We start from the raw sequence: 12,596 nt of genomic DNA, 5'->3' as shown, positions 1-12,596 counted from the left end.
TCTGACACATCATTGAAGTGACTGTGGTTTTCTGCATGCTGTAGTCTGTGCTTTCTTAACTTTAAATAACAAACAGAAAAATTCCCAAACTGCAGCCTATTTAATTTCATGAACACCAACATGGATTTTGATGATCACTAGAGGCTACTTTGGTGTAGGATTTAAATGATTAATTGTCAAATTAGGTGCCTAAGTCCAAAATGTAGATCCTCCAATTCTGTATATAACTAAGAAAGAAGGGAAGATGTTTGTTATTTTATTTATATATTATATATCGTATGCCACTCTTCCTCAAAAAAGTCTCAGGGCAGAAAACTCCCTCCTCTCCTTTTATTAAAAGGAATGTCTTAACTATAGGACATTCTCTCAATTTCTTATACTGAAACTGTTCCACTTTCCTTAAATAAATATTCATCAATTTAAGAGAGTGAAAGACAGACTCTGTAGCCAGGGATTAGGACATCTGTCTGGGAAATGGGAAGAGTGAAGTCTGATTCCCACTCCAATAGGTTTTTAATTATACTAAGTGGAGCTACCAGAAAATGTCCTTTAGTCTAGTAGTTAGGATAGTCTTATGAGACATAAGAGGCCCAAATTCAAGCTCCTGCTCTGCATTGTGAAACATCTTATCTTTCAAATGTATTTCTAAGGTACATATATCAGCTGTGCCTAAGTCTTAAACAGTACTGGGTTCCACCACATCCCTTGGTGAAAACTTTGACCACTTGATCAGAGAACCTTGTGGAGGAGACTACTTCCTACTTAACTCTGTCCCGTGTTCCTGGTGGTAAATTTAGAGTTCTGTGCCTGGGCTCCCTGGGTGCATGTTGACACTCTGGTGAAGTCCTGGAGCCAAGACTGCCAATCAGTCTCAGCCGCATGACAATCCTAGAGCCAGTTTTCCTGCTTATAGAGAATATATATCCTGCTTGCAGAGATTCTCTGGGGTACACCTCTGCAAGCAGGAATACATTGCCCATTGTCCCACCTGTTGATTCTGTGGGACAAGGGATGATATGTATTTCACCCAATGAAGTGGATCAGCTGTGCCAGGACACATCCAGGGAGAGCTGATCTGATTCCCTTGACAATGTCTATTTATGCCCTCAGATTTCTATGGTGTGATAGTAACGCATGTCTTGTTGAGTTGTTGTTTACACTTTGTGTCTCATAGGTGCTAATGGCTCCTTGAAGAAGTGGCTTTGGGGAAAGGAAGGAGGGGGTGTGAGTCATGACATCTCCTGATGAGGCACCCTACGTCAACAGAGTTCAGCATGAATCATAGGAAGAGGTGGGGAAGTGAGCAGTCTACCCTGGGATACTGGAGGATCTGGCCAAAATATATCACCCTATATGTGAAATACCACACAGTCATATTAACATTTGATAGAAAGCAGCTACAGAAACTTTCTGTATTTTTCAAGCAACATCTTTGTAGCTGGTTGGCTATTTTTATTGTGTGATAATTACTTTCTATGTGCAGCATGTTGAATTTTATAGTGTGATTAACCATTTAATTGCACGATAAATGTAATGCATTAGGAGCCACAGCAACATGTAGATATCTTTTTATCTCTAGTTTATTCCAAAACATTATCTGAGTGGTTCAGAATTCTCCTCCTGTTCAATGAGTATGTGAAGCAGTTAGGAGGATGACTGATTAGCAGGGATCCTGGTTTTCTCTGGAAAAAAAAACGACCCATTTTTAGATTTAAAAAGTAACCCCAAATCCACATGATTTGCATGATTAAAATGAAACACCACTAATATAGATAGACAGATAGATAAATATATATATATATACACACACACAATGGTTTTTCATTTTAATTATGAAAAAATGTTGATTTGGAGTTACTTATTTTAAAGCAAAAATTGGGGATTTTTTTTATGAGAGAAAACCAGGATCCTTGTTAATTAGTAATAAACTAGTTGTCTTCAGTACATAAAGATATAACATAACTTTCTGTTTCCAGTTCATCTGACCCTTCTGGTGCTTCTGAACAAATTTCCTAGTGCCTAATAGAGACCGAAGCATGGCTGAAAGCCAATTGGCTGAGTTTCAACGTGCTCTCTCTCGCATACATTTCCTAGGTGATTATCTCATCTTTGCACTCTTAGGCATGGCTACACGTGATCTGAAATTTCAAGGGTAGTATTATTTCTATGATTTTTTTACATAGTTACAAAAATATAAATATATGCAGAAGCAGGACTCATATCTCTGAAATAAATTCAGAGTAAAAGCAGAATAAGATAGAGGTGAATCAAACTATTGTTTTGAAAGCAGAACTCCCATAACTAATGCAGAAAAGAAAGCAAAGGGAGTTATGTGTTATATATCTAATGCCTAGAATGAATTCAATTAATTTCAGCCACAGGTATCCATGAAGATGTGTACCTAACTTGTATCATAGGTAGTTTACTTTATTACATAAATCTATATGAAGAATGTAAAAACAAAGGTAATAATTATTTGCTTAAAATAAAATGTATTTTATTATCCCAAAGGTGCCCAAACATTTTACAAGCTCCATGAATGGATTTATCCAACTCTATAATGTCACAGCTGTTTAACAGACTACAGTGACATTGCACAACAATTCACCAGAGCCCAATTAAAACAGTTTGAGATTAAAACAGAAATGGAAAACTAGGAAGGCAAAATTAACTTACTGATGTGTGTCTATTATAAGGTCAATAGCCTTCTTTTCCTAAATCTGCTCTGAGATCTTTAAAGATCAGAATCTTTATTTTTAAAATCTCAGCAACAAACAAACCGACAGCCTCTCCAAACAATGGAGTTATGTTTCCTCAGATGTACTATTCACAAGAAAAAATTGCACTTTATCACTACCCTCAGCATTTACTTGGGGTTTCCTTACAAATCATACATCTAGGTATTGACAAGTCTTAAATCTGTGCGATATGACAAGAATATAGCCTAAGGCAGTATGGTTGTAGGCTATGTTAAAAAAAAAAAAAGAAATAAAAATATATCACCAGGAGTATAAGAATAACATAAGGTTGATGTTCAAAGTAGTGATAAGCATTTGTATTTGATGATTTTTAATCAGAATATTGTGACCACCCAACCATGTTCTCTTATTTAGCTATTTGATTTTTCTTCTTCTATAGTTTGTTCTAAATAAAAGTTAAATACTGATGACAACATAAATGACAGCATTAACAGTGAATGTATCTGACTGTCATGGGTACAACATGGACATGGAAGATCAGAGTTCAGAAGCCAAGGATCAGTAATACCAGAAGTCCAGAATCCAAAGCCTGAGGGTCACTATACCAGGTCTCAGTCTGAGATAACACGCAGGGGGTCAAAATAGGTCCATGGTCCAGGCCAGCCCAGAAGTCAAGGGCTGGAGAGTTCAGAACACATGATAGGTTAAGAAGGAATAAGATACTGGGGTCCAAGGTAGAGGGAAATTCAGAAATGAGACATAAGGGTCAACGTGTGTGGGTGACAGAGCAGTACAGGAGGCAGGGCTGGCCGGTCCCAATAAAGGTATGAATACTATTTCTGGGACAAGGCCACAGGGGAAGTGAGGGGGATTTTGTAGCCTTCCCATCAAGGGTTGGTGGCTTCCATTGGCTCCACTGCATAGGTGGTGGAAGGCTGGGGATAATGGGGCTCGGTCCTCCCTAAACATGCAGTGGGTAGGGCTGCAAGGCAGCCTGGCCGTGGGCTCTGAGAGGCTGCTGCAGGGTAGGGAGGGGCACGCACAGAGTCAGGATCACAGCCCTGTGTGTGGATCACTGGCTGCCTAGCACAACAGGCAAGTATCAGTCAATTCTGTTAATGAGGGAATCCCAACACTGTGGGAGAAGCCCAGGGGGCTTGTATCCACTCTGATCTGTGTGTAGGGTGGAGGCGGCTGCTGCTGCATGCTGTGCTTTGCTCCCTGCTTCAGCTGCCTTGGGAGAGGCATGACGCCATGTGCCTGCCACTGCTGGGCTGCACTGCGCCCTCTGCCTACCTAGTGATGGGATGCACATGGCATTCGCATAGCTTTGGACACAGTGGCAGGGGAGTCACCTCTAACCCATGCACAGACTGTGGGAATATGTGCCCCCCAGACCTCCAGCAGGGTGCACACAGTGGTGGGAGCCTCCCCATGGCCCTGGATGAGCCACCTGGGTTTCAATTGTCCCACCACCTCGCCTGGATGGGGCCCTATTCACCCCTGCCCCTACTTCTGCCCCACTCCCTCCCTCACTGCTGGGGCCTCTATCTGCCCCCCAGCCCTTTCCCCTTCCCTGCCCCTTCTCCCACAGACTTACCTGCTGCGGGGGGGTGGTGCATGTTCAGCCCCAAATAATTTTTTCTCCTTCTGCCTAAGCTCCCCTGGGTTACAACATCCCTCATTGGAAACCTCACAGGAGGGCCCAGGCTGAGCTGGGTCTTCCACCCAGTCAGCTGCTTGGTTGTGGTGCAACCCAAGCTTTCACCCATGAGCCCAGAGGACCTAGGTTTGAGCCCCAGTGGTCCTGACCTTGCCTTCAATATATTCATTTTTTAAATGTCTGTGCCCTCTTCATTTAATTCCAAATTCACCTGTATTTCAAAGACAACATCCAGGTCTAGGCCTTTGTTAACTTATAGACAGTTCTCAAAATTACCATCTTGGATGCTGTTAGATATATGAATTACTTTGAGGAAATGTTCTTTTATAGCATAACCATAGTTATGTCCTGATGTTCAATTTGTTTGAATAGATAAAACAGCATAAAAGGTACTATAGAAAGCAACTGTAACAGCAGAAGTCTTAACTAGATGATCTTCTAGCTGTTCCCCAATGCTCACCACTGCTTCTATTATATCTGTAGGTAATCTGTAGATGTGTATAGCTATATATTATAGACCATCAACAGTAATGCATACATATAGAATCTATAGATTAAAGCTTAAAATCATATTTGGGTTCAAGGCTGAATGGTTCAAGAGTTTGGATTTAGAATTATCAGCAAATACATTTGTGCATATTTCTCAAAGTTCTTTGGTTAAATGTGATATCTTTATTAGACCAACTAAATAGTTGCAAAAATTGTTCTTTGCAATCTTTCAGGCACAAAAACCCTTCTTCAGGCATAGGGAGAGTCAGCTGATTTTTTGTATACTCCATGGTGGAATAGAAGCCAATATGCAAAATACAAGTCTGTGAAAATGCAAATGTGTGGCAGTGAGGATCAGGTGATGGGAGACCATAGGTATGAGATAGTAGGTGGAATGGGGTGGGGAAAAGAGGGAAACGTTGACCTGGTGATAGGATGTAGCTGGTAAAATGTAGAGGGGCTGCCTAGGGTTATCTGATGGCAGGTAGGTTATAATGTTCCATAAATCCAATGTCTATATTTAGTCCAGGGGTTGTAGCCGTGTTGGTCTAAGGACATAGGCAGACAAGGTTCCTTGGGTGAATTTGATATCTTTTATTAGACCAACCCAAATGGTTGGAGAATAATTATTAAGCAAGCTTTCGGGTTCAAAAACCCTTTGTCAGGGTAAGGAAGCTGTAGCAGTTGGTGTGTGCTCTTCCTGGATGGAATGAAAAGTAAATAAGCCAGGGAGAGTTGTTACCAAATCTGCCCATTACTTTGGGGTGTGCTCATTTATTAGGGATAGTTTCTAGGGTCTTGGTGATTCTGTCAATGTGCTGCTTGTGTTACTACACGGAGCTGTATCTCTCCCTTCTGCAAGCCCTCACCCCCAGTGGAGCTATCTTGCAGGACTCAATCTCAATGGGACTGGGTTCCTCCAGTCACCAAATCAGTCATACACACAAACACACACAAATTAACGTGACACGCCTGACCTGGCCGGGCTGATCAGCATGGACAGGCTGACACCCTCATATGCCAAGAATCAGTTCATAAGAGAAACAATAACATGCAGTCAGACACAAGCACACAGGTGAACAGAATCCCTCTGAATCCGGCTGGGTGTCCAGCTGACACCCTCATGGGCCAGCATTCAGATCATAAGGGCATGTCTGAGTCAAACTGGGTCAATCAGCCTGTACAAGCTGATCCCCTTATGTGTTTCAAACTCAGCACGTCCCAATCTTTGGCCTCTTGATGAGCAGACCCCACAATAATTTGGGCTTCACAGGGATCTTTAGCATAGGTAAAAGAAGCGTTGCTGCAGAGCACGGGAGGAAAGAGAAGCAGAGAAGGAAAAATATACCCAATTACTACCAGTTTGACTATAAAAGTTATTTATTGCTAAGCATATGAAATATATAATAGTACTAGTAGTAATAGACATGCAAAAGAAAAACAAACACCAACAATGACAATACTACCCTGGTTTCACTAAGTATTTGGGGAAACTTAGCTCAAGCTTAACTGATACAGTTCAGGTTCAGAAGTTTATGCCTAGAAAGAAGACAGAGAACGCTGGGATCTCACCTAGTCCACGGTACTCAGGCTGCAAAGCTGACAGGCACAGTCCGTAGCACAATCCTTGAAGAGAGAGATGATCTGTTCTTCCAGCGTCCCAAGAACGACAGGGGATGGTGTCAGCACAGGGGTTTTCTTCTTCTCCTTCTTTCCTCCTGCTTCTACTTCTTTTCCTTCCTTTTCCTCTTCTAGCAGCACACACACTTACAGATTTTTATACCCTCAGTTCAGCTGCTTCGAAGCACCCTCAGTAGTGTAAATCATTGTCTTTTCTATTGACAAGGGGTTATCTGGTTTGGACCATCTCAGGAAACTGATTGATAATCAGGAAACACTTAAGATTAGGGAGTAACCCAAATACTTGGGAGCCAGCTTGAGATTCCTATGGGTGGCAGATATACTGATGGGATATCTCATGGTTTCTTCAGGAACAATAGATAGCTTGCAGCATCAGGATTTTGGATTTTTACTTGTTGTGCACAAGCCTCAGCTTAGCATGACTTTTCCAGATCTTACTATAGTCTTTTAACAGACTTAAAACAATTATTGGGGTGCTCATAACCTTTTGTGGAGAGGACTCCCACCAGTCGTCTCGGGAAAGATATGACAACACCTGGGATTAGGGCTCCAGCAGGCTGGATGCTGTGATGAACCCTTAACCATTGTTCAAATGTTGCCCATACCCCCTCTGACTCGGTCTCTTGCCTCAGCATTCCCTAACCCGGCAACCGAGTTTTAGTCAATCAAGTTTAAATAGGCCTCCCATAGTGGGACCGGGGAATGTACGGCCCGAGATGCCTATTAAACTTAGAGCTGTGTGTGTGTGTCTGGGGGGGGAAAAGTCCTTAGCAAATCCAGATTAGAACTGGTCTGATAAATGCTGAGCTGGGTGTGTGTGAACATGGGTTGATTAACATTGGAAGCACAGATTCCCCATCATGCAGTGCTCTCCTGCTTCTCTGGTCCCAGAATTCACTGCAGCCTCTGCTTCAGGCTTTCTGTTTTCCATCTCTCATGTAAATGAGACCTAGGGCAGTTGATTCACTCTTGTAACCCTTATCTGGTCTTTTAAGGGTCTTGTAACCCTCAGGTGAGGGTCTTAGGTGCGTCTCTCACTGCATCTTAATCAGTTTCATTTAGGTAGAGGAGGGGAGGGGTGAGTCCTTTGTGAGTCAGACAGACTGCATCCTGTACCAGGGTTCCCCAAGAATACAGAGCTGAGACGTAACAGAGTCTGGCTTCTTTCTTTTTCATGTTGTACAGTTTCCATTTCAGATGGCTGAATTCAATATCTTCCATGTTGCAGGGGTTTAGGTTGTAGTATATTTAGTCCATGATTTTTTGTATCCAGTAGATATATGAAGTGAAGTCCATAGGATAATCTATGAAAGGTGTTTTGTAAATTCCCTTTGAGGATTAGAATTGAGAGATTTGAGAGAGAGTGGCTGTCTCATGAGAAGTGTGTATCCACAGGTAATTGGATATTTTTGTCTTTGATAGATTTTCAGTGTACATTCATTCTGGTATGCAGCTATTGTTTGGTTTCTCCTACATTTTCCACCAGGACATTTAGTGCATTGGATGAGATATATACATTTCCAGAGATGCAGGTGTAAGATCCAGGAATGGTGATGATTCTGCTGTGGGGTGTAGTTATTGTAGGAGTGGTAGAAATATGTTGGAGGGTTTTACATTCATAAGCCCCTGCATAGTATAGAACCATTTGGTGTGGTTTAGGCCATAGGAAGTTTGCTTCTGGTGATGAGGCTGACAAGGTTCAGTGCTTGTTAAAGGCTAGGATGGATGGTTCTGGAAAGACCTCTTTAATAATCCTCTTTTAGAGGATTTTCCATATAGGTTCCAGGGAAGAATAGTATGTCATACTAATGGTGTGTAATTTGTGGGGATTTTCTTTTCGTACGGTAGCAGTTATTTACGTGGTATCTGGGTGGCTCTTTCAAAAGTGTCATGCATCTCTCTGGAGGAATGCCCTTCTTGAGTGAAATCCCTTTTGAGACTTGTGAGGTGACGATTGTGGGTATTCTCCTCAGTGCTAATTTGGTGGTATTGGAGGGCTTGGCCATATATTCGTTCTCACAAATGGCTTCATACAATTTAAATCATGTATAGTCAGCTAGGCCCAGGGGTTTTAAACATTTTTTTAACAAATGTAACCCTTCTGTCTCAAAGTTTCATCTTATGTACCCCTTTATATTAAAATTATTTTGGGGTGGGGGAGGGCTGAGCTGGTGTGTGCAAGTGTGCGTGCACCCCCAGCCCTCTCAGCAGGTAAGACTGGGGGAAGGGAAAGTGCTGTGTGGGGATAGATCATGGCCCCTGTGGTGAGGGAGGGAGTGGGGCACAGACGGGCAAGGGCTGGGGTGAATGGGGCCCTGGCTTGGTCAAGTCATGGAACAGTCAGAGCCTGGGCAGCTCATTCAGGGGTGTGGGGGGGCTCCTACTGCTGTGTGCACTCTGGCAGAGGCCCGGGGGTATGTGCCGCCCTGATCTGTACACGGGGTGGAGGCAGCTGCCACTACACACTGGGCTTTGCACGCTGCTGCAACTGCCCAAGGAGTGGTGCAACATCACATATGTCCTGCCTCTGGGCAGTCAGGGTGCATGGTGCAGCCTGGTGGCGGCAGACACGTGGCATTGTACTGCTCCCGGGGCAGCTGCTGCAGTGCGCAAAGCTCAGGGCACAGTGGCAGGCACCTCTGCCCCATGCACAGATGGGGGGGGGGAGGGCACGTGCCCCCCAAGCCTCCACCAGAATGTGTGAAGTAGCTGAAGCACCATCCCATACTCCCTGCAACCTTTTTAAGTACTTCTAGGTATATGCATACACCTGGTTGACAACCATTCAGCTAGGCTATACAAGATTTCCACTATATTTGTTAAAAACTTTGTGTAAAAGTTGTACTCTATGTAAATAGAAACCTAAAAATAGGTGCTTTGCCACTTTGAATCTAATATGTAACCAAAACTACAGGATCTGTGAATTTATATCTCAAAATCTTTTTTTTTTTTTTTTTTTTTGTGATTGCTTTTTTCCCTCAGGTACAAGATATAGGTTTAAAACAATAATAAGGTGAAAAAAAATACTTAATGAAAATTATTGTCTATCTTGTTCATGAATTTCAGTTTTTCTGCAGATTAGAAGCATGCAAAATCTATATCAGTTCTGTCACTAGACTGCTACTATCCTGTTTTCTTTAAAAAGAACATCTCAGAGCACTTGATCCCAGATACTCAAAGTATATAGGTCTCTTTGCCTTTTAGTTAACTAATACAAGGTAAAAGAGGCAAGGATATTTGTGGGTGATATCTTTTTATCAAACCAGCTGCATGTTTGGGATAGATTCTGTTTGTAGATAATATTTAATATATATCCATATACACCTATGGATTAACTGTAGTTATAGTAAAATCAGAATAACCAGCATTGGGAAAGAGCTATAAGATCTAAAGATATAAAATATCTTGTCCGCAGAAATCCTTGCTTCTCACATTGAATATGAACTTGATTAAGTAATATTAAATGGATGGTCTAAGAACTAACTTAAAGGATGAAAACACCTTTTTCTTCTCTTCAAATGCATTCACTAGTATTTTATTTCAAGTTAGTTAATTCAATTTAGTTCTCTTGCACTTTTTCCCCTACTGGTGTCAGGAACTTGAAATCTGATCCTAAGCTCATAAAAGTCAGTGTGAAGGCACAAAGTCTTCCATGGATTTTGGGTTAACAATAGGCCTGTGTGGCTTCAGTCCCTGATTCTATTCAGTAGAGATTTGGCCTGATTTGGTGGCTGAATCTCTGAATCCAGAGGACCCTTTAATCTCTCCAAATTGAATTGGAACCCTCCAAATCAATTCAGAGAGATTCGGAAACACTCGGTGATTTGGATATAGACACAGCATTAAATGTTTTTTCTATATACCTCTAGGTAGCAAGTGGCTCGTGAATGCTGCAATGCTGTGGCACATGGAGTGTCCCACAGGAGCATGGGGGCTCCCCAGCATGCTCAGCAGCAGACCTGGAAGTGGACCAGAAGCACTTCTGGTCCACTCCTGGGTCCGGCAGGGAGCGCACTGGGGGGTGCTCCTGCACCCCTCTGTTACTCACCCCCCTCCCCTCCTCTACCTAAACGAAACTGATTAAGATGCAGTGAGAGACGCACCTAAGACCCTCACCAGATAAGGGTGACGAGTGAATCAACTGCCCTAGGTCTCATTTACATGAGAGATGGAAAACAGAAAGCCTGAAGCAGAGGCTGCAGTGAATTCTGGGACCAGAGAAGCAGGAGAGCGCTGCATGATGGGGAATCTGTGCTTCCAATGTTAATCAACCCATGTTCACACAGACCCAGCTCAGCATTTATCAGGCCAGTTCTAATCTGGATTTGCTAAGGACTTTTCCCCCCCCAGACACACACACACAGCTCTAAGTTTAATAGGCATCTCGGGCCGTACATTCCCCGGTCCCACTATGGGAGGCCTATTTAAACTTGATTGACTAAAACTCGGTTGCCGGGTTAGGGAATGCTGAGGCAAGAGACCGAGTCAGAGGGGGTATGGGCAACATTTGAACAATGGTTAAGGGTTCATCACAGCATCCAGCCTGCTGGAGCCCTAATCCCAGGTGTTGTCATATCTTTCCCGAGACGACTGGTGGGAGTCCTCTCCACAAAAGGTTATGAGCACCCCAATAATTGCTTTAAGTCTGTTAAAAGACTATAGTAAGATCTGGAAAAGTCATGCTAAGCTGAGGCTTGTGCACAACAAGTAAAAATCCAAAATCCTGATGCTGCAAGCTATCTATTGTTCCTGAAGAAACCATGAGATATCCCATCAGTATATCTGCCACCCATAGGAATTTCAAGCTGGCTCCCAAGTATTTGGGTTACTCCCTAATCTTAAGTGTTTCCTGATTATCAATCAGTTTCCTGAGATGGTCCAAACCAGATAACCCCTTGTCAATAGAAAAGACAATGATTTACACTACTGAGGGTGCTTCAAAGCAGCTGAACTGAGGGTATAAAAATCTGTAAGTGTGTGTGCTGCAAGAGGAAGAACAGGAAGAGGAAAAGGAAGGAAAAGAAGTAGAAGCAGGAAGAAAGAAGGAGAAGAAGAAAACCCCTGTGCTGACACCATCCCCTGTCGTTCTTGGGACGCTGGAAGAACAGATCATCTCTCCCTTCAAGGACTGTGCTACAGACTGTGCCTGTCAGCTTTGCAGCCTGAGTACCGTGGACTAGGTGAGATCCCAGCGTTCTCTGTCTTCTTTCTAGGCATAAACTTCTGAACCTGAACTGTATCAGTTAAGCTTGAGCTAAGTTTCCCCAAATACTTAGTGAAACCAGGGTAGTATTGTCATTGTTGGTGTTTGTTTTTCTTTTGCATGTCTATTACTACTAGTACTATTATATATTTCATATGCTTAGCAATAAATAACTTTTATAGTCAAACTGGTAGTAATTGGGTATATTTTTCCTTCTCTGCTTCTCTTTCCTCCCGTGCTCTGCAGCAACGCTTCTTTTACCTATGCTAAAGATCCCTGTGAAGCCCAAATTATTGTGGGGTCTGCTCATCAAGAGGCCAAAGATTGGGACGTGCTGAGTTTGAAACACATAAGGGGATCAGCTTGTACAGGCTGATTGACCCAGTTTGACTCAGACGTGCCCTTATGAACTGAATGCTGGCCCATGAGGGTGTCAGCTGGACACCCAGCCGGATTCAGAGGGATTCTGTTTACCTGTGTGCTTGTGTCTGACTGCATTTTATTGTTGCTCTTATGAACTGATTCTTGGCATATGAGGGTGTCAGCCTGTCCATGCTGATCAGCCCGGCCAGGTCAGGCGTGTCACGTTAATTTGTGTGTGTTTGTGTGTATGACTGATTTGGTGACTGGAGGAACCCAGTCCCATTGAGATTGAGTCCTGCAAGATAGCTCCACTGGGGGTGAGGGCTTGCAGAAGGGAGAAATACAGCTCCGTATAGTAACACAAGCAGCACATTGACAGAATCACCAAGACCCTAGAAACTATCCCTAATAAATGAGCACACTCCAAAGTAATGGGCAGATTTGGTAACAAAATTGGTGGAGAAGGCTGGCAGCACGTGACCCTAATCACGTGGTAATTGTTGAGTAGTTGCTGCAGAGTGGTAAACTGAGGCACTGA

The sequence above is a fragment of the Alligator sinensis genome, unplaced genomic scaffold (genome assembly GCF_000455745.1).
Source record: "Alligator sinensis unplaced genomic scaffold, ASM45574v1 scaffold240_1, whole genome shotgun sequence".
Classification (NCBI taxonomy): Eukaryota; Metazoa; Chordata; order Crocodylia; family Alligatoridae; genus Alligator; species Alligator sinensis.
The sequence above is the reverse complement of the archived record's forward strand: the minus strand, read 5'-3'. Positions refer to the sequence as shown.